Genomic DNA, 27,683 nt, shown 5'->3' on the forward strand with positions numbered 1-27,683 from the left:
GGGAGCAGCGGGCGGGTCAGGAGAGGTCTGCCACGCCATGTGGTCACCTCCGGGGGCAGGCGGGAATCGAACTCATGCGGAAGTGGCTTAAGCTTCTTTTTGCTGTGCTTAAACCCGCTGCGCCACCAGAGAGGGCCCCTGTTTACTTTTAATGTATGAAACTATCTCTACTATACCAAGATTGCATTTGCAGACAGTCAAGTTCAATGTCTATTGTCATAAATTTCCTACTCTGAAATAATCTTTTTTTTTTTTTAAGATTTATTTATTTATACATACAGAACTAGGGTATAGGCCAGAGGTGTGGGGGGTGGGGTGAGAGGATTCACCAGAGACAGAGTTGGGGAGCAGAACAGGCAGACTGACTGAAATACACTTCTGAGGGGAGCAGTGGTGGGCCAGGAGAAGTCTGCCACACCATGTGGGTCATCTCCATGGCCAGGGATTAAACTCATGCTGCAGTGGCTGTGGTAGCTTCATAGTGCTGTGCTTTAACCCACTGTGCCACCAGGGAGGGCCCGGAGATCATCTGTTTGTACAGGGATATTTAAATTCATAGTGAAGGTCATGGTAAATATGGAAGCCTATATTCCCTCTCATCAATATTTTGGGGGAAATAATGGAGAACACAAAATGAAAACAATGATTAGGTGCCCTATTTTCCATTACTTGTTACCCTGATATCATCCAAAGAACTTTCCCATGCTAATTCTTGCTCTAAAGTAGTGCTAATAATGGACACTAGCATCTAGATGGAGAAGCTTATCCTTGTCATTTCATAGGAGCCTAAAGATTATTTTTTAAAAAATTTAAAGACTTATTATTTATTTATTCATATAAGAACTGGAGTATAGGCCAGAGGTGTGGGAGCTGAGAGGATTCACCAGACAGAGTGGGGAGTAGAACAGGTGAATCTACTGAAATACACTGCTGGGGGAACCAGTGGGTAAGACAAGAGATGTCTGCTGTGCCCTGTGGGTCAGCTCCCTGGCTGGGGATTGAACTCATGCCACGGTGACTGACAATAGCTTAATATCACTGAGACTTTAACTCCTGAGCCTCCAATGGGATCCTTATTTCTAAAAAAAAAAAAAATCCATAATCTAGACATTAAAAAATGAAAAATGTCTCTGCAGTAGTCAGCATAAGATTCCCAACCCCTATATGCACACTTTCTCTCAGATATTCACTCAGACACAAGGTACTGCTGAGAAGGGCCTCTGAAAACATAATTAAGTTTTCCCAAATCAGTTGAGCTAAAGACAAAGTGATTATCTGGGTGGGCATAATCTCTTTAAAAGCAGAGAGTTTGGGCCCTCCCTGGTGATGCAGCAGGTTAAAGCACAGCACTATGAAGCTATTGCAGCTACTACACCATGAGTTCGATCCCCACTCCGGAGGTGACCCACATGACATGGCAGACTTCTACTGACCAGCCCCACTGTTCCCCTCAGCAGTGTTTTTCAGTACATCTGCCTGTCTGCTCCCCATTCTGTCACCCCCTTCTATCCCCTGTACCTCTGGCCTGTACCCCAGTTCTACATGCATAAATAAACAAATAAATAAATCTTAAAAAAAGAAGAGTTTTCTACAGCTGATCAAAGAGGAAGTCAGAGAAACATCCATATTCCAAGTGGCCAAAAACCAAATACATATGTTGTAAATTGTTATGTGGACGACATGGCAAGAAACTATGGATAACCTCTAGATTCTAAGGCCATTCTAAGACCTATAGCTAGGAGTCAAAGGTGGATCTGACTCCTATATCTGCAAGGGAATTAATTTTAGCAACAACCAGTAGGTTGAAAGAAGACAGCCCCATATGAGAACTACAGCTTTAAACAACACCCTGACATCAGCCTGGTAAGTGTGTGAGCAGAGAATCTATCCTGGTCATTCCCAGCGTTAGGTTATTCCCTACAGAGAATGTGAGATAACACTTTGTATTACTTTGAGCCACTAAATTATCTGTGTTAATGAGTTATGCAGCAATAGAAAAGTAGTATAATGCATGTAACTTAAGTGTCCGGCTCAATGAAGCAGCACAGCGTATAACTAGTGTCCAGAACAAGAAACTGTCGACATCTGGGAGTTGCTCTCATACTCCTGTCCGGCTACTGCCTCACCCACCACCACGGTTCCTCTATCTCTGTCTCCAGGGGGAACAAGGGTCCTGACTTTTAACTATACTGTGGAATTAATCTATTCTGATTGATTTGGTCCAAGTACTTAAAATAAATGGAATCATACATTATATGCTCTTTGGCTTTGTCCTCTTTGTCTCAACAGTACTGCTGCTAAAGTCTATTTAAGTTGTCATATAGGGAGGGTCTCCCTGGTGGTGCAAGGGGTTAAGTCTCAGCACTACGCAGCTATGGGCAGCTGCTGAAGCTCCAGATTCGATCCCCGGCCAGGGAGCTGATCCGCATGGCACAGCAGACCTCTCCTGTCTTACCTGCTGCTCCCCACTCTGTCTCTGGTGAATCCTCTCACCCCTGTACCTCTGGCCTACCCCCTAGCTCTTGTATGCATAAATAAATAAACCTTAAGAAACTAGTTACAGGGAATCAGAGAGACTTACTTCTTTCTGCTGTATAGTGATCCAGTGTGTGACCAGCAGAAATTTACTTACTCATTTGACTTATGATCATGTGGGTAGCTTCCAGTTCAGGGCTACTACAAACAGTGATGCCTTCCCGTATATGTCTTTTGGCTTATAGGATATTTGATTTTAAAGTAAGAGAAGTAAAATGATCGGTCATTCCAGAAATCTGAATAAAGAAATGCAGTGTTGTAAAATGAGTGTGCATTTTTTTGTTAGAACCCTCTAGACTTTATGTTGTCAGCAGCTATACTCTAGTTGCAATCTGGAGCGAGTGGCTTGATCTTCTTTACCAAATTTTCATACTTCTAAAATACAGTATTAAAAGTATGAATTCTTTTGAGTATTAGAATGCATGCTTTTCAATACATTAGCCCCAAGCTACAAGTGGTCATATAAATTTAAACATAAATTGTTTACATTTAATTTAATTAAAACCTAGTTCCTCAGTCACACAGCCACATTTCAATTAAACATGTTATTGGGCAAGACTGTATGTGAAGTATTGAGGACACACGAGCACTCACATTTTTGAGTGCTCCACGATCACTGCCCCACCAAAAAAAAAAAACCCTAAATTATTCTGGCGTCTACAGATATTACCTCACTGGTGCCCTTGCAGTTTCTGTCCAGTCATTTGTGGTGTCTTGCATTTTCCCTTCTCTTTCTCTTTCCCTTCAGTAATATAAACTGTGAGCTCCATCAGTGGGAAGGGGCTGTCGCTGGGACTTCTATGCCTTTCCCTCTGCACAGCTGCCTAGAAGTCTCACCATGCAAGACCGCAGAGGACTGAGGCTGGTCTTTGGACTCCAGACAAAAATCTGATCTCTGCAGCTCACTATAGGAACCCCTACGACTGGCTGCAGCATATGCAGCAATGTTCAGGTATCTTGTCAACATCCCGCTGAATAATGTGACCAGAATTCCTGTCAGTTTCCCCCTTGAAAATTCCACATCGAAATTCAGGCATGAGATACTGGCGATGACAAGAATAATCTTGAGAACCACCAAGCTTTTGTCTAAATACTTTCTCTTTGGAATGATTATTTGCATTTCATCTTGTCATTTTCTCTTTAGTAGCTATGGTAGTTATTATCACTATGACATTATTATTTTTTATTAGTTGGATGTGAAAAAATACCAAGATAGGTGCAATGGCAGTTGAAAATGTCATTCACAACATATAATGTAAGAAGGGAGAGAAGATCTAATCTCAAATAATTATAATCTAAGGTAGATAATTATATTTCTGGCAGTAAACATGTTTATCTCTATCATTTTCATCATACTTATAAGTTTCAAATATGGAAATGACAGAAATTAGCAAACATCACCATCTGGTTTTATTTTGCCTTTTTATTTCTCTTTTTTTTCTACTTCAGAGCCATTCATCTGTATAGGCAAGAAAGCAACTATACATGTGATGTGATTTTAAGGAAAACTAAATATCCCATTTGCATTAATATATTTTTTTTCTCTTCAGGTTACCTGAAGAGAAAAAAAAACTCACAATTTCACATTGAGGTTATTTACAGCCACAACTCTTATCAACACATAGAAATGTTCTTTAGGGGCTTTCTTTGGTGGCACAATGGGTTAAAGCACAGCACTATGAAGCTGTCTTCAACCACTGCAGCATGAGTTCGATCCCGGCCAGGGAGCTGACCCATATGGTGTGGCAGACTTCTCCTGACCAGCTCGCTGCTTCTCTCACCAGTGTCCTTCAGTACATCTGCCTGATCTGCTCCCCACTCTGTCTCTGGTAAAGCCTCTCACCACCCACACCTTTGGCCTGTACCCCAGTTCTGTATGCAAAAATAAATTAATCAAAAAATGTCCTTCAGGAGTTGACACATGAGAGGCTGTTTGATGAACCTTTGGTTTCACCTAACTCCAATAAACAGGGGGAACTTCTCAGAAAGTGTAAGAAAGGGATGAGGTGTGAGGAGGGGAGGGAGAAAGTTTCTGGAGGCCATTCACACTGCATGCCCAGGCCTGGAAGATGGGCTGGGAAAGGCCCAGAGCTGAAGGAGAGCTGGAGAGAGAAGCATGAAGAAAGAGAATCATACCTGCCAGCTGTGACAACTTTAGGCCATGGTTGCTGAAAATCCATTTTACTTCACCTACAGTCAGTCTTGTCCTGGTCTCCACCTCCCAAATTTCATATAACTGTGTTTAGGAAATCTTAATTAAATACCTCCAATTTCAAATCACACGGGAAGTATTTTTAGAGTATGAGGTATTTTGTTCTCCACAAAAGATTTCAGAAACCTTTGGGTTCATGTGTGTGGTTTGAACGTTGGAGAACAATGTAGAACCATGTGGCCTATAAGCATAGCAGCAAGTGTAAAAGGAATGCGAAGGCCAGTCAAACTGTTGCAAGATAAGATTCGATTCCCCCTCGGAGTAAGTGCACCAGGCACTGACTGTTATCCACACCAGACATCCTCAAGCAGGGGCTTGTGACCACCCAGTCCTAATGGCAAGTCACGTCATGGAAATTCCCCAGCTCGCCAAAATGCCTTTATATGCCCCTGACTTTAGGAAACCAGGGTTCATCCCGTCTGGGCGAGACCACTGCCTCAGTACACTCCGGGGATTGGACCCTAGCCCGGGCTAGCAATAAAGGCTTGTACTTGGCTTTTGCATCGGTTCTTTGTCTCGGCATTTCTTGAACTCTAACACAAGAATTCAAATTTTTGCATAAGGATTATAAAATGATACCAGTATGTGGACAGATTGATAGATTACAAGACATTCTACAGATTGTTCAAAAAAAAAAAAAAGCTTTAATGAACTGTTCTTATTGAAATAGAATAAATGAAGGATTGTTTAAGTTAAAGCAGATATTATAGCTTACCACCATAGCTATGTAGCTAGAGACAAGATAATCCTGAAATATATCTCCTGAGGTATCAAAACACTGCAGCAATATCACTAATCTGTCCCATATAAAATCAAGATGAAAAATATTCTCAAACCTTATATCACATATAAGTTCTTTGCTCCCTCTTCATCACTTAGGAAGATATTCTGTCCTGCTAAAGATAGCCCCTATGCAGCGTGTAGGACTTTTAGCCTGATACATACCTCACATGTACTTTCATGGTACTGCTATGTATCACTATTCACACAGGTCAATGATTCTCAAGGTTTGACCCACAGGCTAAAAAACAAACAAACAAACAAAAAAACCATTAGACTTATCTGAGAACTTGTCTGAAATGCAATCTCAGTACCACCCCGTCACTACTGCCACCTCCACACTCTGACCCCGAGGTAGGAATTTTCTAGAAAAGATTCAGAGATTTGCCTTTACAGGCCCCTGGGGTGACCTGACAAGGTGAGTCTACACAGAATGATGGCTCATCACCCTGAAAAGGTCACTTGTTTGTGACTGAAAAAAGCAAATTCTCAATAGCCCTTTAACCATGAAGCAAAGGTGTATAAGAGAAACCTCACTGCTCTCAGTCCATCTATTAAACATTTCCCAACATATTTTTGTGCAAAAGACCATTTAAGGAGGAATTACAAAGCATTCCTTCTTGGCTGACTTTGTCATATCACATTTTTGTCACTCAGATAAAAAATGCAGTGTTCAATGGCACCCACTATGAGAACCACCCAGTGAACAATCCCATGAACCCTGCAGTGACAGATAAAATTTAGACTTCAATAAGTTATCACAGGATGCTATTTTATATCATGATCAAAACTCTCATCTGTTTAGTCTTTAAATTGCCTTTCATGAAGAAAAGCAAAGTGAGCAAAGACTGTAACAGGGTGGTCCCCAGGAAAAGGGGAGGTTTCCGGTTCCCTGCTCCGCCTTCCTTCTGGAAACTCCCCTTTTCCTGGGGACCACCCTGTTACAAAACTACCACAAGAAATGGGGATTTTTAGAATTTATCTCCACCCAAGAACATTCTACTACAGACCACAGTATTGAATAAATAAGTCAAACGAGTTCTGTAAAAACATGTTTTGGGCAGCGTGTGCAACTCATATTGCAAATCTTCAATGTCTAACTCTGCTCATATCCAGAAATAAGATTCTGTTTGTAGAGTTAAATATTAGTTTTTATTCTATATATTTTTCTAAAGTAGAGAGAGAGAAGACACCATATAGCAAATGTCTCTTAACAGTATCATATATACACATTCATACTGACCATAGTTTTAAATATGCTGGCCTGGATTACAAATACATTTTTGTGTACATAGGAAGTTTTTATGGACATAGAATCAACACTGTCTCCAAAAGGTTGACACAGATTGGCAACTAGCAATTATATATAATGATATGTTGACAGAATATAAATTAAACATTAATAAATATGTTAATAATATATTAAAGAATGTCAAAATGCCTGCATATGCACAAGCATTTTCCCTCTGGCACCAAAGTTTCTATCTTCATTTTTTATTTAAGATAAAGAACAAAGACAAAAAATAACCACAGATTAATTACTATTAATTATTTACTTATTTTTTAGATTTCTTTTTATTTATGCATACACAACTGAAGTGTAGGTCAGAGGTGTGAGATGATTCACCAGAGACAACGGGGAGCAGAACAGGCAGATCGATGAAGTACAGGGCTGAGGGGAGCAGCAGGCGAGACAGGAGAGGTCTGCCACGCCATGTGGGTCACCTCCCTGGTGGGGACAAACTCAAGCTGAAGTGCCTGGACATAGCTTGATAGTGCTGAGACTTTAACCCCTGCACTGCCAGGGAGGCCCTAATTACTACTATTGAGTAGCAGTAGTAGTATTAGAAGCAGCAACAAAGAATTATATAGTGTTCATTAGTTGGTTAGGCCAAACTGTTTTTCATATTAATTTATTTAACTTTTACAATAGTCCATGAACCATGTACACATATTCTCAACCCCATTTTACATCTGAAGAAATTGAGACACAGAAAGTTTCAATGATTTGTCCAAGGGCATAGAGCTAGTAAGGGAAGAAGAGAGGATTTGACTCCAGATTATTGAACTTCAGATTCTATGTGCTTCACCACCATTTTCTAGTCTCTATTAAAAAGAAAAATATATTTTACCTTTGCTATAGAGACTATGACACCTATAAAGCAGTAACACCTGACGGTCAAGCACCCACATTTCCAAAAAAAAAAGATCTGGGACTTACAAGCTGGATCTAGACCTGCCATAATTTTGTTTATCTATACTGAATTTTTATACTTCATGAATATATTTCAATATATTTCAGTTTTCACAAAATTTACCACCTTGGTCTCACACATATTGCTGATAGGAAGGCAGGATAGGGAACTAGTTTAATAAAAGATAACTTGTATCACATATGCACAATTTCTCACAAAAATAAAACACAAATATAGTGACTGTTTCTCCCCCAGGGACACACTAGTCACACACCTATTATATTCTTTGTGAACTTTTTTTAAAGCAAAAACAGTACTATGCTAGTGCCTTTGTGTGAGTTGGAAAAATGACTGAATCTCAGGACACTGCATTGTATCTATCAGACATTTGTTAAAATAAACTGTTTTTGGACAAGACACATTGCTTCTATCTGCCAGAGCATTAACCAGTGACTTATTTCATGTGAGTGTCCCTACCCCAGACATGGCATCACAGGGAGCACACAACTGAGGGTATGCTTTGGCCTCTGACCCCATAACCTTCTAGTCTAGTGATCACGCTCCAAAGGCAGAGGCAGCACCTCACAGATGGGAAAGCAACCACTCATTTAAGGGGATTTGCTCCCTGGAATTTAACTCCCAGTTTCACAATAACACATGCTGCTGGCAATAATCTGTGAGCACTAGTAACAGTGAGCTGAATTCAGGCAAGTTCTCAGCCGCCTATACTAGAATCATTTGAGCCCCAGGTGACAGTCAATAAATGACACATAATCAGGCCTCATGAGACCAGTAGTGTGGTGGCTTATGTGGAGTGGAGGCCAAGAGAATTACAGTGAAGTGGCTGAGAAACAGGGAGGTTGGGCCTCCCTCTGGTGCCGGGATTAATTCTCAGCATTATCAAGCTATCTTCAGCCACTGCAGCACGAGTTCAATCCCCCACAAGGGAGCTGACCCACGTGGCGCGCCGGACCTCTCCTGTCTCATTCGGACCTCTCCTGTCTCATTCGCTGCTCCCCCTCAGCAGTATATTTCAGTAGATCTGCCTGTTCTGCTCCCCAATCTGTCTCTGGTGAGTCCTCTCACCCCCTGAACCTCTGGCCTACAGCCCAGTTATTGTATGCATGAATAAATAAATAAATAAAGATTACAAAAAATAAAGGAACAGGGAGACCATATATTGGAAGGATTCTCTATTTTGAAATAACTATAGATTATTTCAGGAATAATGTACAAGAGTCAACTGAATCAGAATCTCTTTAGGAACGAGAGGAGTGACACAGAGACCTATAGACGTTTGCCACAAGAAGGGCAGTGGTAAAACCTACCAGCAAAAGCTTCATGTTGATATGTTTTCTGAGGGAAGCAAGAGAGAACAATTTAGAAACAATCATGAGGAGCAAAGAGAATTTTCCAACCTTCACAGTTGTATGAGGAATATAGGAGAGAGAGTACAATCCTTTGAGACGTTATTACATATAAGGCTTAAGAAGTCAACAGGTTTCACTTGGACTAAACTAGTAAGAAGTTGTAGGCAGCAGTATTTCTCAAGCCTAAATGTGCATGCATCTCACCCAGATTGCTTATTTAAATGGAAATTCTGAGGTCTGGCCTAGGATTGTGCTTTACTGACAAGTCCAGATGACAACACTTCTTAAGGAAATTCCTGAATGAAGAAGGAAATGGCCTGGTGAATCTCCAGCTGGTGGAGGTTGGAGTCAGGTGTGAGGGTGAGGATGAGTCCAGGTGATAACAACAATGAGGAGGCTCTCAGCTTCTTTGTGGACTCAGACAAGAGACTGGTGTGTGACTGGACTCAGCCAATCATCCCTCCACAAGCTGCAGGGGTCAGGCCATCAAAGTGGGAGAGGCATGTGAAGAGTCACTTCTTGCCAGAGAACCCAGAACACTATTGGTTACTAGCTCACATTACAATTGGCAGCGCCAGGGTCAGCGTGAGAGGGGGCTGGCAATGCCTGGTTCTGCATGGCCACTGTGCACTTCGAATGGTGCGCGGTTCTCTATGTCATCTCCCAGTAGGCGTCTCAGAAAGAAAATACCCTTGTAAATACATTTGCTATTTCCTTCCATCCCCAGACTTTTCAAATACATCTCTACCCACACCTAATTGATATTCTTAGGAATGATATTAAATGCTTGATGCATTAACATTGACTTCACCTCAAAATTGCCTGGAACTGGACAGTACTAAAATGAACCTGAACATAAGGGATCTTGCTATATTATCTATACATTACAAGAGGCAAGTCTTCATCTGAAATTCCGTATATACTTAAAACATGTAAACTAATGATGCAATCGCAAACATTTTTGGAGACTATAAAAATTCCATTTCAAAGTATAATACTAAAAGAAACTAAAGCAATCATGCAAATATCTTTCAGGGATATGTAACAAAAAATTTATGAAGCTTCAGCGTGTCACTATAGCTGGTCTTTTCCACTACTATAATATAGTCAATCATCTTGAAATAGTGAAAAGATCTCAAATGATTATCATTTTAAAACAAAGTATTGAAAGCAAACTATGAGTATGGGTACATATTCCAAATTCTTCATCCTATGTATTTTAAATTTAACATGCTTAAGAAAGTAATAAAGCACACCTGCACTTTTCATGGGTACACACATTTTATAAAATAACAGTGTGGGAGTTTTAGTACTGCCCATTAGCACAACTTCCAGAAAACTCAAATGAAGCAACAATTAAAAAGTGAGTGTGGCAATTACTTCATTTTTTTAAAAAAAAATTTTACAAATCACCATAGAGCTCTAGATTAATAGGCTAGAGACCTGTGGTTTTCAAAGTAAGTTGTGATCAGATGACAGAAATACTCTCATGAGCAAATATTTGGCTAGTCCCTAAATGGAATGACAAGGACGACGGAATTTAAGATGAACACTGAAACCAAGTTCTTCTGAACTCTCACACAGGAAGATACACCTCCTCAAACAGTCCACCTCGGGGTTGTTCTATCTGAAGTTTTCAGAGGAGTCTTCTGATGGCTGGGAGAAACCAGGCAGGCCAATCTGATCATGGCTGGCTTAGGGGATATCTCTATAAATGGCAACAGGGGCTCGCCTCCATCTCTGAGCGCTGCCATGGCCTGAGCATCGGTAAGGCGGGGCTGCCCCTGCTAAATCCGTATTTACTGCAGGGCAACTCCGCAGAGAGCGCGTGGTGAGAGAACTGATGATCGCCGGCTTCCCAAGCAGCTGCCATGTGGTTAGGGAACAGAAGCTGAGTGGGCAGAAGAACCCTCTTAAGGAGTTACTGAAGCACAACATTCAGATTAGGTGGCATAGCTGTAGACTCCCGGGAGCCAGAGTGGCAGCGCGACAGCTCCTTCCTATCCTAGCTGTCAGGCAGACCGTGAGCACGAGCAGCAGGGTGACAGACCGCCGCTTCAGTGACTAGCAGAAGGCTACATATCATTAACGACGTGGAGATATAAAAATTACTGTTCCGAAACGCACAGCTCTATAGTCAGGAGAGGCTCGTCCAGGAGACCCAGATGAAGGCATCTGGCAAGCTTTTTCTTCAAATAATAGATCCTTTCTATTTGAAAATGGAATTCAAGGCTGTAACCCAGAAACATGAGTTATTATACGACCACTAGTTTCACAAGCTTAGATATGCAAAAAGCCCTTTAGCTGTTTCGCGCCCCCCCCCCCCCAAATAGCCATGTGCTGCAGAAGGTGCTGGACCAAAGAAAGGTATAAATCATCTTAGAAAAGATTCGAGTCTTGCCAGGTCCATTCACCACCCTGTGAATTTACATGACTTTCCCGCTGGGCCTCAATTTTCTCCTCTCTAAAATGGGGATAATAGTTAATTTTCAGGGTTCTTGAGTCTTAATATTTTAAAAGATGACTTGGATATGATAATTAGTCCTTATTAGAAGTAACTGTCCTTTATATTTGGAAAGTTTTTCTCTGTTTTGAAATGCTTTTGCATATACCCTCATGAGCTAAGCAGAACATTCTATAGAGGCCCTAGGGTTCCAAAGAGTGACTGGCACAAGGTTATAAGTGACAGACACCACAATAAGCAAAGTTTCTAGACTTCTATTCTGTTGTTCGTTGACTTGTGTTTCTAAAACACGCATTCAAGAAGTGGTACATATATACAATGGAATATTACTCAGCAACCAAAAAAAATAAACACATGCCTCTCGCAGCAACATGGATGGAGCTGGAAGAGACCGTGCTTAGTGAAATAAGCCAGAAAGAAAAGGAAAAATACTGGATGGTTTCATTCACAGCAGGAGTACAATGGACCAGGCAAGAAAATAATAATAATAATGAACAGCTATATACGAGACATTTTGTGGGGATGGAGTGTGGAATGGGATTAAAAATAGTGGAGAGAAGGAAATGCACTGGACTGTGATGATGGCACAAGGGTGATCTGGTGATGGGAAGCCCACGGGGATGACAACTGAGGTGAAAAAATGCGTAAAATGATGTAAAAATAAACTTATTATTAAAAAAAAACTATGTGAAAAGAGGTCAGGGTGAAAGTTAAAGGAAAGAGTAGGAACACTGATTACTATTTATAACTCTAATACTTAAAACTGTTACATAAAACTATATATCTTTTACTGGGGACTAGGCAGAAAATTATTACAGTCTTTGGTTTCTAGAATTCTTAGGCTGTGACATCTCTTGTTATTGTGGGACCTAGATTTGTGCCATCACCCTCAAGGAGAGGAATATTAATTATTTTACAATGTACTGTGCCTTTCTGTGTACAATGCTATTGTTATTAAACCAATCAATCTAATCAAGTAATTATTGATTTTATATTGAATGTATATTTGGACAATTGCTATGCTTCTTGGGAACGGCCAAAAACAAACCATGCTTCTTGGAAACATGTTTATAGCCATAAACAAATGAAAAGAATCCAGCAGGAACCAGCTGTGGAATATCCTGACTTTCCAGGACTTTTTCCCCCCCACGTCAGGATCTTGTCATACAACGTGGGTAGCGTGGCTCTCACCACAACTCAATGTATGAGTTATATATAAAATTGGATGTATGTAATAATCCATTAAAAGATTAATAGGATGCAGAACAAAAATTAGAATAGAAAACAAAACATGACAACTTAAAATACAGAAATAACGGCATGTCTTAGTAAAGGCAATAAATATAAATGGATTAAACTCAAATGGATTAAAGACAGTAGATGTGATTCCTGAAAATTAGATGCACATGGTTTATTATAACAGAAATATGTATTAAGATCTCTACAAAAACAAACAACAACTAAATCTTTACATGTGATTGTTAGTGTAGGGTCACCCTCCCCTAAAATGTTCAGGCAGGCTTTTTCCAATATATGTAACCTTTGCATGTGAAACTAAGTTCAACAGAGGTTCACAGAACCTCAAGAAACACTGTTACTATTATTTTAAGAAAGCAGATTACCTTGATTTAGGGATATCTCCACAAACAAACCTTTGACCAGAGAAACCTACCTATGTGGCAGGCAAATGTGTAATTACAGAACATCTGGTCTTCATCATATAAGACACCTTCTTCTTATCATGCAAGTCCCCCTTATTTCTCCTTGCAATTCCAGGTCCCTACCCCATTCCTTAAGTCAAAATATCCTCACTTTGTCACACTGCTTTCAGAATCTATATCCATGCAGGTTAACAGGTGTTAACTTTGTTGTTTCTTTCACTAATTCATCTTACATCAATTTGTGTGCTTGTCCAGCCCAAAGAGAACTCAGTAGAGTGGGTGAGCTATCCCCTGCACCCCAATGCTACATAAGTTCTTACACCCTTGAAGAAAAATTTGCAGCAATAACAGTGCATTTACTTTCAAAGATATAATTCAGTAACTTTTAAATGGATAGTCATATCCTAATTCAATGACAGCCCATATGGACTTTCCGGCTAAGTAGACATAAAGTGTAAGCCTGGCTACTTGGTGATGTGCATACATGGGCCACAGCACAGGTCCTTCAATGCCTCAATAATGGATGAGATGCTGCTGCTTTATCTGCTTCTGGCAAACAAGCACCAGCGAGAGTTCCCCTAGCTGGTTGTATTTCTCCTTTGCAACACTAAATTGGAGTGTTCCATGGCATGTTGCTGTCTTAATCCAGAGAATTAGTGGGACACTCTTATTCTGTCATTTCCAGATATGTGCTGTACAATTTCCACAAGACAAGAAAGAAAAAGCTAACAAATGACTAGGAAAGAGGACACAATACATGGTAGCTTAAATAGCACAGAAAGTTGGAGTTATTGTAGGATGACATCACCAGCTTTTTTTCCCCATGCATCTATTTCTATTATTAGGTATCAGGGAATGTCATGAAGAAAATGTGTAGAAGTCCTTGGGGCTGCACTCTTTAAAAAGAGGAGATTGATTTCTGAGTCTGTCTATTTACACCACCTTGGGGACATGCCTCATTTAAAATTCACTACAAATTTCTTACTTTAGGACCAAACATTTAACCAATTGTCTCTGTTCCCAAATTAAGTACACTTAGATTTGCCAATAAAGCAGTGGCCTCACCACAGAAAACAACTAGAATGTCTCTTGAAAGTGACCACTTGTGCCTTCTCTGAAATGATGAATGAGGCATCAGGAAAACACAACGTAACTCATAACCAAGAACTCAGTCAAATGATTTCATAGGAGATATTTATCTATTTATCTATTGAAAGTGTGCTGAGTCAACGAATAGCTTGTTGTTTTCAGCTTACTGAGGTCCTTTAGGAAAAACTATACTGTGTGTCTTCAGAGAAGAGTTTACTTAAATAAAGGAGGCAAAGATGACAAACTGATGAAAAATAAAACATGTGCACGCTCTGCCTACAAAATTCACCCTCACCTCTCAGGTTTACATCACTGTGCTCAATTTGCTGAGTCAATCAATTCCATTTTGTAACAAATATATACGGACATCTGTGCACATACGTATGATATCTAGGACATTTTACTTCACTATTGACCTGTTTCTGTAAATAAGCCTTTTTTTCGTAGACCATTCTTTACATATACCTGCTTTCCTACCATAACAGTAGTTAAATAGTGTTCTACAAGACCTACTTTTGTTCTGAGGTAACACTGGTTTACAACATTGTGTATTATTTAGAGGGATAGGATCACAGACTTCAAGTGCTGTTACCATGTTGCCACACCACAGTCACCACCAAGACACCCACAGTTCTCCACCATACTCCACTGTGCTCCCCCTTCTCCTCTGGTAGCCTCAATTCCATAGTCAGATTCTTAGGGTTATTGATTTGGCATTATCCGACCCTTTGTTTCTCTATATTCCACACATAGGTGACACCAAATTAACTATCTGTCCTTTTAAAAAGAGTTTACCAGATTTTGCACTAATTGGTTCATTTAAAATAAATGCAGGGAATATGTGTGCATAATTAATAAGCTTTACAGTTCCTTGCTTCTGTAACTTATGTCCATTTCTGAACACTTTTAATGGCTACAATACAATAAACTGTGATTAATACATTTTTTCTCTACAAGTATTATTTTTGCATATGGTTTAATTAATGAGAATCTGAGCTAGCATCATTGCCAAGGGGAAGTCTGACTTGACCTTTTCATTCAAAAAAAGATCCAGTTAGTATCTATATTGGACAGAATTTTAATATGTAATGGTATATATCAGCACTTCATTGAGACTAATGAAGGCTTAGTTATTGCTTAAGCACGGTGTATCTGACATTTAAGAACTATTGATGAACTCAGAAATGGGTAGTGCAAATGCCCAGATTAAATTAGGAGGGAAGAGATTAGATGACATTCATTGTTTTTCTTTTTTAAATAACTGTTAGCATTATAGCATTCGTATTTGTAGAGTTCTAGAATGGATACATAAGGGATTTAACTATATAATGTTCTCTTGAAAAAGTTCTATGATCTATGGTGTTTTTTATTTGGTGACAAATCAACTGCTTTTGTTTTATATACATTTGGAAATCTTTTACTTAAATGAGACATCTCTGCAATGAAAGAACATGACAATTCCTAAAGACTCATGCAAAATATCAGACATTTAACATAATAAATGGACATGAGAGGTATAATCAATTCCACAATTCAATGTAACTGACAGTGACAAAATCTGTCAGCACAGTTCCTGGTTTCTTTGGTCACAAACTCAAGGGGCATAATGATCCAGTTTATTCTAGTCTAGAGTCTTAATCCATTACATTTCAATGAAATTTAAAAGCATGATTAGAATTAGTCTGAGTCATTGATTTGTCACTAAAGGGAAGGATAAGATGAGTGTAATATATAAGGAGCAGGACTCTCAGATTGAAAGATAGTTCAGCATTCTCCTTGATTGATGTCACCAGGTGATCGGAATTTCTTTGATTCCAATCAGCGATTCTCAACTTGGACTGTATTTTAGAAGCACCTGGAGTTAATTAAAGATAGCATCAATTATTAAGGGTCCACTCCAGACCAATTATATGAAAATAGCTAGTGGTGAGACTCAAGAATTGCTAGTTCTTCAAAGTTGCCCAGTTTATTCCAATAAATGTCTAGTGCTGGGAATTCGTGGATAGATTACAAAGATGAGGCAGGTTTTCCCCATCAGATATGGGGAAAACTGAACAAAGTACAAGTTTTTGGGATCCTTTGATAGCAAGGCTATTAGTAAGTTGTGAAGTGATGTGATAATTCTTAGCTCTTAGTTGCCTGAATTTGTTTAAACTGAGTATTGAGGTAACTTCTTCACAGAAGAGAATTAGAAAGCCAAGACATGATATACTTGCACTGGAACTACAAAATATTAAAATCTCACATTAATTGACTTTGTTAGTGTAGCATATGTGTGTCCTCTCCTTTGGAGACTGATATCCTTGTACATAGTAACCCCCCTCCCGAAAACCTCCTGAAGTTTGTTGAAAATGAACCTAAAGTCAGTAATGGATCCTTTGCTTTTATGATCAAATAAGGAAATCTGTGGAACCTGAAGTTGGAAAATAAAGCTAATAAAGCCTTGAGTTTTTCAGGTCAGTACATTTATTGGTACAGCCTCCTTAAATGAGGTCCACATACAGTACATTCTACTAACTTATAAATACAGGGTCTCTTACAAAACGTCAGGAAACTTTGTTGAGATTATTGAGATATAGGCCTCCCCAAGATATTCAGATGGTCTCCCCAAGATGTGTCACTTTGACATGTGGGTTATTTTGAGCTAAGGTGAATATACATGAAGGGAACTTGAGGAAATCACTCAGAATTAGAATATTTACCAAAAATAACCTATCAGAGAAATAAGGGAAGGTCATTTTAAATCCAGCTTAGTGAACTACTAGAAAGTTTGTAAAAGACTGAGGTTAAAGTTTAGAACATCCTACCTAAACTAGTTCTGGGTAGGTCATTTTGCTCTTAAGGATATCAGGTTGAGACCATTCTGGATCCCAAAGGCTACAGGTAAAAGTGCTGACATGAAACACAATTCCTAGGTGAGCTTACCCATCAGAGTGGGAATAGATTACCCCATAGGCTCATGTGACAGCCAGTTAACCTTGAGGGTAAATGAGGCTTCCCTCTTCTGGCGAACAGGCTACAAACTGAATTGTTTCCTTTGAGTTTGAATTTCCAATTCCCCATATAAATTAAGTAAAATAATATGTTGGGCTTGAATTTAAAAGCACTAATTACATTTTGTAATGCATCTCCTTATAACATATAATTTTGCCCATAGATTATTTATGGACAAAAAAAAAAGGACAAAGAATAGTTTTGTTTAAATTTTATTCTTTTTGTTGCTGCTGTTCCTTGTATTATACATTCCTTCCCCATCTGCTATTTACCTTGAGAACAGTGAAGGCCATGCCTTCCAAGATGTCTAGTACAGGCCTCAGACATGCCACCTTGGCCTGTGAACTAATTCAAGTTAAGGAGTTAAGGTCTACCAAGGCAATTCGGACTTCAAAAGAAACTTTTACCATTACTTTAATTACCTCAGAGAATTAAGATTCAGGACATTATCGAGAAGAAGGATTTTTACCAGAAATAACCTTTCCATCAGCGCTACACATCTATCTATATGGGGCAGGACAAACATCTGATTCCAGAGCATTTGGTCTTTGTCTTGAGTCACAGCCTCGCCTTGACAAGCCACTCCCCCTCCTTTCTCCTTGAGGGCCCAGGGCTAACTAGAGGGGTAGCAGCACATTGGGGAGATGGGAGTATTAGATAGAACTTCTTTCCTCTGGCTCTTGGATTGAAGGATAAATGGTGCTAGAGCTAATTTTTCTTAGAGGTCAATGACTGGACAAGATCAGGAATCCTGAAGAAATCAGGAGACGAGTGTGAGCCTTAAACCTTCTCCACTCTGAAGTGACTCTCTTGATGTTTTCATCCCTTCATTGTGTGTCATCTGTTGTGTGCAGTGATACTCCTCAGCCTCATCTCTGGGAAACAAGACTGTGGTAGTTTCTTGCTCTATCCAACATGTGGTGGAACGTTTCTGCCACCTTCTTTGCATTTTAAAACATTTATTAAAAAATATATTCATGGGCTCTCCCTGGTGGTGCAGCGGGTTAAAGCACAGCACTAAGAAGCTTAAGCCACTTCTGCATGAGTTCGATCCCTGCCTGCCCCGGAGGAGATCCACATGGCGCCACAGACCTCTCCTGACCCGCCCGCTGCTCCCCTCAGCAGTGTCTTTGTCAGTTGGCCTGTTCTGCTCCCCACTCTGTCCCTGGTGAATCCTCTCACCCTCTACATCTCTGGCCTGTACCCAGTTCTATATGAATAAATATTTAAATATATATATATATATATTATTTAATTTGGCATTTGTTATTACAGATATTGGTTATCTGAACCAGCGCTCAAATCATTACTAACTCCCTCCTCTTTACCTTCAGCAGTTTACTGTAAGGTGAACCTTATAAATAAACCATATGTCAAATCTCTTTGCAAATACAAAAATATTTGCTCCTAATTATTTCACAAACATAATAAACCACTCCTACGCAAGCCAGAAAGTGGGGAGTAGGAGGGCTATTAAAAGTATTTTTATAGCAAAAATTAGAGAGGAGAAGACAAAAAAGGCAAAGTCAGGCAAAGGCCTCATGGCATGCTAGAAATGTTGACAGAAGTGATTATTTTAGCTTAAGGGGAAAAAGCTAATGAGATTTGCTTCTTGACTGCCTCTTCCTCTTCTGCTCTTTCTGTCTCACACACCTCACTTTCCTCACCTGGTCATTATTGCTCATAATAGGCTCTTTTATTTGCTCCCCTACAAACCTTTCACTGCAGAAATTCACAGGGCTACTCCTTCATTTTAGTCCAGTCTCAAACTGTCTCCTCTATGCAGCTTTCCTGGCATTCTATCAAAACTGGTGAAGTCTTTCTCTACTACTTTACTCTGCTATGTCTTAATTCAGACTTATTACCACTGGGAATTTTATTCATCTATTAATTTTTGTATCTCCTGTTATCTCTCTCCAGCCTTAGAACTCTGTCTTTTGAAAAGGCAAGCAACCTCACAGTTGTATTCCTCATTCAAAGAGTATTATCCGGTGTATAAAATCACTCGGTACACTTACATAGAATGTGGAATGGATGAATTCTCATGTCATCAGTAATAAAAGGAGATGATAAATTTTTTAAAAAAGCAATCATAATACATATAACTTTTGTATTTGTGGGAGAGACCCAAGAACACTCATTCCTGACTTGGCCCAAGCCACCATCTTAAAACTCGCCTTCAACTAAAGGCAAAAGATGTTATGGGGAAGGAAAAACCAGTCATGGGAAGTTTGAAGGGTAAAACTGTTACGCATATTTAAGCACATTTGTCTTCACTGAAAATAGTTTCTCGAGATTCGGTTGTCCTTTTCCTAGTAGAGAGAGGAAGAAACCCCTACAAATGTAAACACCTCTTACAAATTAGTAACCTCTATTGGGTGTATCAGAGCTTCTCCCAAATCTGTCTTTCTCTTTTTCTTTTTTTTTCCCAATAACAAGCTAAACTTAAAATAATCTTTAATCCAGTTTTGGGACTCAATTTTGGGGTGGCATTTTCTCATTATAAGCCCAGTTCTTTCCAAACATCAGCAACTTGGCTGTAGTTTAAGAAGAAAGATAAAATGAATGTAAATATGTCATCCTTTGTGTCAGGTAGGGAAAATCTATGACTGGTCTTGTAAAGGTAAGTTTTCAAGATGGGATTGAGTTTTTTGTAGTGGTACAAAGTGTTTGAGTGGCCAAGGCAACTGTCGTATCTTCCATGTTCTTCTTTTTTCCCCCAAGTGTTAGAGTCATGCAATTCCTGTTTAAATAATGGCCCAGTTTTTCATGATTCTTCATTATCTCTTTGTCACTTATTATGAATCCAAATTCTGGAGGAGACTCATTTCTCCTCTATAGATAGAGCGTGGTCAGAAAATATGACATCTTCTCTGAGAACGCTAATCTTTTGAAAAAAAAAAATTATGTAACTGACATTGGCATTCCAGAACCACATTCCTTTCCAATGCAGATTCACCCAGTTCTGTGGTCTCAAGTTGATAGGATGTTAAAGGAATGCTCAAGTACAACCTCTAAGGATGTTGAAATGCTCTGTATTTACAAAAGAAAATGTGAAGGAATTCAATTCTATCATCAAAATCACCCTTTTGTAAGTAACAATAGGACCACATTTGAAACAAATTTTTACTTCACATGTTTTTCTTTGTCTGGGGATGCTTGTCATCTTTGTATTGTAAGGGGGAAAAGATGTCCTGAAGGAACTATATGGATACAGATTTCATGGACTCCACCCTAACCCAGATACTGGAACTACAAATCCCTTTAATACCAAAGAGAAGCAGGCTGGGAACTGAGCTGCCAGGTTTGCATATAAAACGGGACATGTGGGCTCTGGCTGTCTTTTGGCCTCATAGATCATGGCTTGTCTCTTGGCTCTTCACTGGCTTTCAGCTTGCTCTTGGGGTTCCAGGTCAGCAGAACTGGTAGGATGCATTCATTAATTAACTTCTCTCTCTCTCTCTCTTTCCCTGAGTTATTCATTTCCCTTTTCCCTTGTAAATAAACCCATTATTGACCTTTTTGTGTGTCTGCAGTTGAATCTTAAGTGCCCAGATGAGAACCCACAGTCAGGTAACCCAACTGGGTTGCCTTAGAACAGTACATTTATAGTAATATGACTTGGTTTTCAGTCTAAATACTTCGGACCCACTCTTTTCCTTTACCATCCAACTCTAATGCAACTCTTTCATGAACGAATTGTCCTTTAAACGTTTTCTATAATTTCAGTTCCTTAGCTTCAGCCAATATCCTAAGACCTGAAAAATCACTGCTGCTTTCAAAGAGCAGGATAGAAGTAATTAGAAGATGTTGTATTAATTATTTTGATAATATTTTTACTGCATGAATATTAGGTGTAAGGAAATGTGCTGAGTCCTAATTGCTGTTATAGAGCAATTACAAAGGCTATAAAGAAACTAACACAGCAGTATTTTGGCTCATAAACAAACCATATTTTAACTATGAAGAATAAGAAAGTTTCCTTTGAATTTACATTTATGGGTTCTGTGCATAAACTCATGCATTCACATTTTGAATGGCATGGGGTTGATTCCCTCTTCCTCTCTAGGTTCTTCGAGACTGGCAAATCAGCTAACATCAGACAGACTGATAAGAAAAAAAAAGAAAAAAAATAACATGTATACCACCTATCTATGGGAGAGCCCACTAGAAATGCATCACCTCCTTAAAGAATGATAGCGGAAAAACAAAGTTGGGAGGATGGGAGAGGTCAATTATGGGAGTCACCAGGAAAGGCATAGTAAACAAAGGCATAGACTATTAGGCGGATTTAAGTTGTTGCCTTCTCCATTAAAAACAGTTAAATATATTAGGCCTTCCTTTAAAGCAGGGAGACACACTTTACAATGGAGATTTTTTTCCTTCTACATGTAAATGTGGAAAGCACCTTACAAAAGGACAACCCCCACTCAGCTGTCACAGCCCCTCTTAAGAAATAATCATTATGCCAAAAAGATGTGTGGGGTCCTCCTACAGTGGCCACCAAACACACACAATGCATTCCTTCCTCACTTGGATGATGCATGCAAAACGCTGTATTCTTACTTGAATTCAGGCTTAAAAAAATTGGATGTGGCTTAAAACTTGAAAGTAATTTTGCTTCTCCCACTAACAGCACTCTCTTACCTACAACACATGTGGTCCACCAAAGCACAAATAAGGGCTCTGCTTGCTGTTTTCTTTTAGGTCATATGGAGAAGATGGGAGTTGGGCACTTATTCTAGGAAACTGTATTTTAGAGCCAATGAAAGTATCAGAGACAATATATAGAATCTGGATTGGGCTACAACTTAGAATGGAGTGTCTAACTGAGCATCAGAGAGTATTATGTACATGTTGCTATACTAACAAGAAATATTTGCTGTGTAGCTTCTAACATGCAGAGAAGGTTCCAAAACTGGGAGCCAGATGGCAATGGGAACAAGGTAGGCAGCTGGCCTGGCTGCCAACACCCTGACGGCGTTGCCCAGTCCAAGGAACGCTCACTGACTTCTCTTGGACAATCGACCTTATTCCACAAAGGAGTCTGGTCTACTTGGCTTGCTCCGGAGTAAGTTCATAAAAATCAGCATTTACTAGGCATGGTATCCGTTGTGAAATGCTATGCCATCGCTCTTATTAGCAAGCAATGGTTGTCTTATCCAGCTGTTCAGGAATATGTTGCTTGTTTACTCTTTTAGAAACTGAATCACATTTGTCCTCTTCTGCTCACAGACTTATTTACAACCAGTTATATCATATTTCTCTCCAAACTGGCTTAACAGCACCTTCCAAACTGATAATCTGCCAATCTAATTCAAACCCCCTTTGCCTTCTATTTATGGTCAGAAATCCTGTAACAGAGGCAGCCTCATTTGATGATACTTCAGAGGTCCCACTACTCTCATTTATCTTTCTTCATTTACAATCTCTTCATTTTTTAAAGGTTTCTTTGTTTATGCATACAAGAACTGGGGTACAGGCCAGAGGTGCAGGGGCTGAGAAGATTCACCAGAACAGAGTGGGGAGTAGAACAGGCAAATCTACTGAAATAACCTTATGAGGGGGAGCAGTGAGAAGACAGGAGAGGTCTGTTGTGCCCTGTGGGCCACCTCCCTGGCTGGGGATTGAAGTCATGCTGCAGTGGCTGCAGATAACTTCCTAGTGCTGTGCTTTAACCTGTTGTGCCATCAGGGAGGGCCCATCTCTTCATTTGTTATTAATCCATTTTATGATGTTTTTATCAAAACATATTTGATGTTTTTTATACACTTACTTCAACCATTATAACAATCATCATATCAATACATAAACATTTATTATCTGCAGCTCTACATTCATACACTATTTTCAAAAACTTAAAAAAAAAACATTTAATTTGCCCATCAAAATTTACTATTAATCATTTATTGGTGCTTATTTTACTTTGCAGTCAGAATTGCTCTGACTCAGTCTCATTAGTGACTAAGGCATATTTTGTGCTTGAGGAAAGGCTAACAGGATCTCAACATAACAGTAACTCTGAGGTACATCACAGCGATTGTGAAAAGGAACAAGAACACAGAACCCCAACCCTGTCTGCTCAGAGGCGGACCACCCTGTTCTGTAGAAGGACTCAAATTTTGACTTTTTATTCCACCCACGTATATTCCTTTAAAATAAAATGCCAATTAAATTATTTGGGAGAGTCAGTAAATATTTAATTACATTGCAGACTATAAATTACCATTGCTTCAAAGCAAATTCAAATTTAAAAAATTATGAAAGCAGTAATTGAGAATCAAACCGAGAACCAGGACCCAGAGACTAACATCAGACTGAGTGTCGTGACTCTACCCTTGGAATTATTGATCTCAGTATGCAAAAAAAAAAAAAAAAAAAAAAAAAATGTTATATGCACAGAAAGGATATCTAACTGTTTATTGTGGACCAATGAAAGGACACATCTGGCTATTTTCTAACATGCTCAGTTAACTAAAGGAGGTTGGTTTCTAATAAATTTAATTGATAAAGGGGAAACTGATCCTAACTTCTAAGCCATGCCTTAATCTTCAAGAGGTAATTCACTAAGAGCTCTGGTTCGAAGAATATGTAATGATCAAGGGTTATTTGTATCTTATCCAAAACTAGCCCTACAGAAGGAGGGGTGCATCTCATACTCCCCCTTCCTGTAAGTCACAATCAGGGCTGACCTTCTCAATGTGGATGTGCAATTCAGACCCTGACATTCCGTCTTCTGAAATTCTTGGTGCACCATCAGCACCCAAACGCCATGTAGCCTCGTTTAAAAAAAAAAAATCATTTATGCATAGAAGAACTGGGATATAGGTCAGAGGTATGGAGGGTGAGAGGACTCACCAGAGAGAGAGTGGAGAGCACAACAGGCAGATGTACTGAAATACTGTGCTGAGGGGAGCAGTGGGCAGGTCAGGAGAGGTCTGCCACGCCATGTGGGTCACCTCCCCGCCAGGGATCGACCTCATGCTTTAGTGGCTGTGATAGCCTCATAGTCCTGTGCTTTTACTCACTGTGCTACCAAGGAGGGCCCCTCAGGCTTTTAAAAATATCCTAAGGGATATATGTTCTCCTCAGCAGGACTTAGCAACCACACCAAGCCATACTTGTTGCTGAGGAAGACCCTGCTAAGCTTACTAAAACCATGGGTTTCTCAGAGTTCCAGTGAGGAAGAAGAGGCGATGGTGCTAGAAAATCCTTGAACGTCATCCCCAACTCAATCCTTTTCTTGATCAGAATCCTTTCCCTGACATTTCATTCATGAGACAGTAAGCAGAGAGCATTTCCATGTGGTAAGGCTTCACACTTTGAGGAAAACTGAAGATTCAGCAAAATTGTAAGAAATAGTTATGGAGGGAAAAGAAGGCTCAAACTTCACCGGAATCCCTGTTTGCTGTCACTGATGATCTAAGACATCTCTAGAGAGCGGATGTGAAAAGACTTGGGGCAAGTTAGAAAAGTTGACCAGCTTTTGTCAGAAGAACAATTTAATCAGGCTCTGCCCGAAGAACACTGTAGCATTGACTAAACTCAGTTTGAAGAGATGGTGAAAAAGTAAACTCCATTACTATTTGAAGAAAAATAAATAAAATGAAAACATCAGCTTAAAAAGCATAAGAACATGAACATGCACACACTAAGCATGCTACCGGGCTACACGTATTACAGGAAAAAGCAAGTGGAGAATTCTGTTTCATATATAAGAATCTGAGAGAAGAAAATAAGATAGAAGATCATAGGTCCTACAAAATAAAGAATATGAAAATGTTCAAAATATTGAGCAAAAGGACTAGAAAGGGCCACAAAGTTGAATTTACAAAAGGACCATTTTCTTGGAAAAACAAGAAAAAATAAGACACTTATCTTTAACCAGGGTTCAAAGATCTGTCGTCTTATGTTTTTAATGTATATATACCTCCCAACAACTAAATTTATCAACATAAATGAAATTGCTAAACTATACTAAATATAAAAGGTCCAAATATTTGTGTTTTTGTAAAATAAAAGTTTCTTTATATGCTCAATATAGTATCATCTAGGCTTTTTATTTGCATCTGAAGGAAGACTGGCCTGAAGAATTGAGAACCTCCTATTTGGGGGACAAGTTCAAGTATATAACACAATTTTGAGGTAATGCAAAATGCTTTTGTTTTAATAGTTTACTTTTAAATATTTTAAATGCTTTTAAAATAAAAATAATAAATTGTGATGGAAGTTTATGAACCCAGGTTTTAAAATCCAAGTAAAATGATTCAATTATAGTTGCAAAAAGATTACCAAATGTAAACACCTTACTTTGTTTTACTGCCTGCAGAACTTTTATTAAGAAGTTCATGGAACACATCTCCAGAGAAAAATGATAGCGTAAATAAGAAGAGGATGTAGAGTCTGGAAAAAAGGGAGATCCACAAAGGGGAAGTCTTGGGGAGACAGTGAATTTCAGTTCTAGAGGAAATGACAGTATGTGTAGTTTGGAGAGGAACTGCTTTAAATCAAGAAAGGAGAACAGAAGCTTCAAAAGGAAGGACCCCAAGAGAACAAAATTCAACCCATGAGTGATATTTAATCAATAAAATGCTATATATATAGTAAATATATATTCACATATATTCATCTCTCTAATTGAAATGCTGGGTTTTCTTTAAATGCTAAACAATCCTGTTTCTTTTCATTAACCTATATTAATTTTTTAGGACTATGTTTTCTAGGTCTAAAATTTACATCATTGTCATTTTATTTTCATGAAAATAAATCAGAATATTTATTTGGTTTCTTCTAAAAAAGACTTGAGGATATAGAAATCTTCCTGCTCTTGAATGTTTTTTAACTCCTTTAATGTATTCTAAAAGATAATCACTAGCTGGTCAGGTGTTTCCTTAAGGAAACCATTCTTGAGATGTTCTTGGAGGAAGGTATAATTTGAATTGTCTTTGACCATGTAAAATATCCCTTACCCTGATCAATTAATGATGGTGATTTAAGAGTTATCAGCCTGAAAGACATTTACTTGAAAAGGTGATTTGCATTAGCGGAAAGGTGATCTTGAAGTCCTTTCTCTTACACCAGAAACAATAATTCTTTACAAAGAAAAAGCTTTCATTGTCTGAAAACAAAATTACACTCTTGCTTGCCAGGCCTGTAGCACTGAAGCAGAAACAAGTAATTGGTTTTGAACAGTTTTAAACAAGTATTACACAACTCTAATAATGTATTACTAACAAAATGTTCTTTTTTTCCATTTCCTTTAATGGATTGTCATGTTGATCAGCTGAAGATAGAAAAGGTATTCGATTATCTGGGTGACCTATCACTATAGAATGAGGGAAATGACATAAGAAATGTTAGTTGTCAAGCATAGTGTAAAGAAAAGGTTTGTATTTGTGGCAATGACTGCCATAGATTTTTCTGCCTTCTCAATGAATGTCAAATGTGAGTTTTTAGTCATTTGTAAAGATAAGATTCCATCTCATTCATAAACATGTATCTACATGAATATGTACATTCGTTAACAAAATTAGAATTGCTAAGAGTAAAAGATCATTTTCAGTGCAAGTGCTTTTATTGTATGTATCAGTCCTTCAGGTGACCTTATGTCAAATAAGTTTGGGATAAAATTTATGGTAATAAATAGCTCAGTTGGGAGAGTGTTAGACTGAAGAAGAAAAGTTATGGTAACAAATTTTATATATAACAAATAGGTATGTTTACTAAGAGTAGCAAAAACGTATTTTCAAGAAAGTGCTTATTAAAGATCCTGGTAAATCAAAAAGTCAATTAATGTTAGTGAAATCTCAGTGCTCATCAATGGAGATTTTTGTGATAATTTTCTCATGATTTGACTGAATTACGCATTTTGTGGAAGGATACAGAGACGAAATGCTACTTGAGTCACATCTTACCAAGAATATATACCAACATGACTCTAAGACTGTTGTTGACCACCTGGCTGAGGTAGTACTCACCAGACTTCCCTCATGTAAAGTTACTCTTTTTTTGCTCCCATTCCATACTGTGATTTTGGAAAGAAGTCACTCCAGTAGTTGACACACCCCACCTCCTTGAGGGTGGAGCAGCCACAGAAAATGTCAGAATTCTTTTCTGCATAGGAGATCAGTCTCCTTCCCCTCACCTACCTAATCATTTGTTGAGAGCAAGACTTTGCATTATAAACCTACACAACTTGGTCTTTTCCTCAAATTGTTCCAGCTGTAGCTATTGGGAGTTGTTCGAGTTGATGTATCTTTTCTCACATGCCCTGCTCTTTTTATTTATTTTAGCATTTCCTTCCCTTCTGGTCCTAGAGAAAAGTTGAAGCACATTTTCAATAGCCGCTGCTTCAATCCTAGAATCAGCCACTTCTCCAGGAAT

General features: G+C 38.9%; 1 pseudogene; it reads left to right on the forward strand.

Moving 5' to 3' along the window:
* Positions 1 to 9,458: 9,458 nt before the first annotated feature.
* LOC105854141 lies at positions 9,459 to 24,843 on the forward strand (annotated as a pseudogene).
* The last annotated feature ends 2,840 nt before the right edge of the window (positions 24,844 to 27,683 follow it).

This window comes from Condylura cristata, unplaced genomic scaffold, assembly GCF_000260355.1.
Source record: "Condylura cristata isolate star-nosed mole 26May11 unplaced genomic scaffold, ConCri1.0 scaffold00027, whole genome shotgun sequence".
NCBI classification, from domain to species: Eukaryota; Metazoa; Chordata; class Mammalia; order Eulipotyphla; family Talpidae; genus Condylura; species Condylura cristata.